At 48.2% G+C, this 4085-nt stretch overlaps 1 pseudogene; it reads left to right on the forward strand.

Moving 5' to 3' along the window:
• Positions 1-1320: 1320 nt before the first annotated feature.
• Positions 1321-1961, forward strand: LOC129497643 (ras-related protein Rab-13-like; annotated as a pseudogene).
• The last annotated feature ends 2124 nt before the right edge of the window (positions 1962-4085 follow it).

Here is a 4085-nt window from a genome sequence, read left to right on the forward strand (position 1 = left end):
CCGGAGGGGAGTCTGCTTCTCCCTCTGCCTATGTCTCTGCCTCTTTCTGTGTGTCTCTCATGAATAAATAAATAAAATCTTTTAAAAAATAAAATAAATAAAAAATACAATTCTGGATCTTTTCTTAAACACTATCTTTCAATATATATTATATGTTTTAAATAAACTGGGGCTCATCTAGACTAATCCTGGGAACATGGGTGAGAGGATCACTCCAAGCTGCACTCTCAGCTGTTTGGGCCTCGCCTGCAGAAGCTCCAGACTTCAGGGAGCAGAGACCAACTCCCCTGAGCTGTGCCCTGTCCAAATTTCTGACCTGCATAAACATGACATGGTTGTGTGTTGTGCCACTAAGCTTGGGTGCTTTGTTATGTAGCAATAGGTAACCAGAACATGGCAGAGTCTCCTAAATTTTAAAGGCAACAGCTAATTCAAGATTTAAAAACAACACCAGCAATACAATCATGCAGGCCAATAGTGTGCAAGCCAAATGCAATTGCTCAACCCATTTCATGAGACACTAATTTGAGATTTCAGCTTAAGAAATTATAAATGAAAAAAAAAAGAAATTATAAATGGCAGGTGGCTGGTGACAAGGGAAAACCAGGAGGGTGGATGAGATGGCTTCAGGGAGAGGCAGCAGGCACAGTGCTTGGGGTGGGGGGTGCCCAGCATTATAGCAGTTTCCAAACAGTTGATATTGTATAAATGAGAGCGCTCACTGAGAGACCAGAATATACTGGAATACATTGGATAAACCTGGACACACTGGCTTCTCATGCACCGTATACTCAGGCCTCTCAGAATCTACACAAGCAAACCACTAATGGCTATTTTTAAAGCAGAAATACCAAAAATTTTCTTCCTGCAGGGAACCTCAGTCTGGAGGATCTCATTTGTTTCTCCGGAGAGCAGCCAAATGCTGTCTGGGTTTTCTTAGTTTGAGTTGGGAGAAAACGCTGTGCTGGACAAGGCATGGGCCAATGCTGTAAGGATACTGGGCCTTTGCAAACAGAACCCATGTAAATAAGGCTGCTTGGACCCAGGACAAACTCCTGTATGCACCAGCTCCATTCAACTCATGAGTAGCTTTGTTGTCCATCACCCTGGAACTGGGAAATCCATTGATATGAGCTTGCTGAGCAGTTACAGTTAGCAGAGTGAGAGCCACTCTTAGACACATGAAGTCCCAGAGTTAAGACGAGAGCTTACGACTCAGTCTTCTTATTTTATAGATTGGGCAATCAATACCCAGAGAGGAGAAAGACCTGCTCAAATTGCTCAGCCAGTTAATTAAAAAAAACTTGAGGCCCCCAGCTCCCCATGTCCGCCATGGCCAAAGCCTATGACCACCTCTTCAAGTTGCTGCTCATTGGGGACTCGGGCATGGGCAAGACCTGTCTCATCATTTGCTTTGCCGAGGACAGCTTCAACAACACCTACATCTCCACCATTGGAATCAACTTCAAGATCTGCACTGTGGATGTAGGAAGGAAGAAGATCAAGTTGCAGGTCTGGGACACAGCTGGCCAGGAGGGATTCAAGACAATAACTACTGTGTATTACCATGGAGTCATGGGCATTATCCTCGTATATGACATCACAGATGAGAAATCCTTCGAGAATATTCAGAACTGGATGAAAAGCATCAAAGAGAATGCCTCAGCTGGGGTGGAGCGCCTGCTTCTGGGGAACAAGTGTGACATGGAGGCCAAGAGGAAGGTGCAGAAGGAGCAGGTCATCAAGCTGGCTCGGGAGCATGGAATCCGATTCTTTGAGACAAGTGCCAAATCCAGCACGAATGTGGATGAGGCTTTCAGTTCCCTGGCCTGGGACATCCTGCTCAAGTCAGGAGGCCAGATATCAGGAAACAGCCACAGCTCCGCCCCCCCGCACCCCCCCCCCCCAATGACCTGAAACCCTATGATAAGAAGAACACCAGCAAGTGCTCCCTTGGCTGAGGACCCTAGGCCCAGAGGCTGAACCTCAGGGAGGCAGGGCTGTGGGTGGGCAGGGGAGAAACAGCAGGTGGGGCGGGGGAGGGGGTCTAGAGGAGGTAGATGGTGGAAGAGTAGGGAGCAAATGTAAAAGAAAATAGGAAGGGGAGAGGAGAGAAGATAGGACAGGGAAGGAGAGGCAAGGAGGAGAGAGAGGCAAACGAGCAGAAAGAGGTGAGGGGGCAGGAAGAAAGGGAGGAGGAAACCACTGGTCCTGGGTGTCAGCCTTTGCCGGGACTTCAAGGGCAGACACAAATGTAAATAAAAAGTTGACTTGTTGTTACTGAAAAAAAAAAAAAATTGAAACTTCAACTCAGCTTGCCTGACTTCCACTGAGCAACGTACTCCTTTCCCTAGGCTCTCACAATCTTTCTCTTTGACTTCATCCGAAGACCTTCAGTTTCGTTTGTTTCTTTCTTCATGATTTCAGGATTGGGTGAAGAAGAGTTTTCTAAAAAGCTTGAATTTTTCTAAGCCACAACTTCATGCTCACTTTCATAGCGTGTAGGAATGTCATAGAAGTATTTTATGTTGCCTTCCTAGCTCTAATGGCTACTGCTGAAGGGCTGAAGGGGGTGGGCTTATGTGGCCATATTTGGGCCACTGTACCCTATTTCCTACTCCCTTCTAATTCACAACTTAATGGACTAAAGAGAGCTGGCCTATCAGCTGGACAGCAAACTGGGACTCTGTCTCCTCCCTCAAAACTTGTTACCGCGAAACTCAGAAACCACAGATAGATGATAATGAGCATTTGAATTAAAAGGCTATATAGAGTAATAGCCATTACAGAGAAGTCTGTGCTGTGACATGGGAGTGGGGAGGGGAGACAAACCTGTGGGAAGAAGCAGAGGGAGAGATGTGCTAAGCAGGTGAAGGAGACCCAGCTTCCTGGGGCCTTGTGCAACCTGATGCCAATTCTGTGCCCACAGGGCCTAGCTGACCACTCTGTTCTTATATCAGCTGGTCCTGGGAGTGAACGGACACATCAGACACAGCACCTTTCCTCAGTGGGCTCATAACCTAACAGTGGAGATAGAATATACAACTGAGTATCTGCAGATCCTATTCTGGTGAGTCTGGAAAGGAATGGGATGCTTTATTTTAGAAGATCCCCACAATTCTGAAGACCAGCTAAGATCAAGAACACTGATGTTCCTTACAGGTCCTCATTCCCTTGTATGCCTTGGCCACTGTCTACCTCTTGACCCTCATCTCTTTCCCAGGCCTGGTTCAGAATTTCGGCTTAGAACCGAGACTTTGCTGCTAATAAACACTTCCCCTTTTGGAGAGAGACTTTCCCTAAAATACAGAGGTGGGGAGAGGGACTTTCTCTAAAGTGCAAGGGTGCACAGGGTGCCCACACTCAGGGGCGTCCTCAGGAGGAGACTCAGTCCTGCTGCCCCCCAGCCAGGTCCCTGCTCTCAGCACTGTTTCTCCCCACGGGACAAACCCCTCTCTTTCCACTAAGAGCCTGTCCTTTCAGTGCCCCAAGAGTACTTTCTGTCCTCTGTTAGCACAGATGAGTTTCCTCAAGGGGCTGGGACAACAGAAAAGGAACTCTAGCACAGAGGGCAGAGAAGGTCACCACCTGGTTTCCACACCCTGGACTTCCCTTGGGCCCCACAGGGACGGCATAGGAGTAATCAGGTCTTTCTCAGGGGCTGCCCCGGGTCTTCCCCTGCCCCCCTGCTCCCCCTGCCCCTCTGCTGTTCATCAGACTGCTTCTCTGAGAAGCTCCATCCCCCTCCGTCTGGAGTCCTCGCTCTTTCCCTCAGAGAGGACCTCAAGCCCCTCCTCTCCATGTGTCTCTGTGGATCTGGGCTGTTTAGGTTAGAGGAGCATCCTGGACCTCTGAAAGACACAGGACTCTTGCCAGAGCTGCGTGAGGCAGTAAGGAGGGGAGCCAGCGCTCCTGGATGTGCTCCTTCATATCCAGTTTTCTCTGTGGCTGCAGGCCGCAGTCCAGGGTGTGGACTTATTTTTATTTCTGGGTTTCTTTTTTTTTTTTTTTTTTTTTGAGCCTAATACTTGATGGGAACACCTACCTCAAGAATGGACACATTTTAGGGAAGCTGGCTAGTAGCA

The sequence above is a fragment of the Nyctereutes procyonoides genome, unplaced genomic scaffold (assembly GCF_905146905.1).
Source record: "Nyctereutes procyonoides isolate TBG_1078 unplaced genomic scaffold, NYPRO_anot_genome, whole genome shotgun sequence".
Lineage (NCBI taxonomy): Eukaryota > Metazoa > Chordata > Mammalia > Carnivora > Canidae > Nyctereutes > Nyctereutes procyonoides.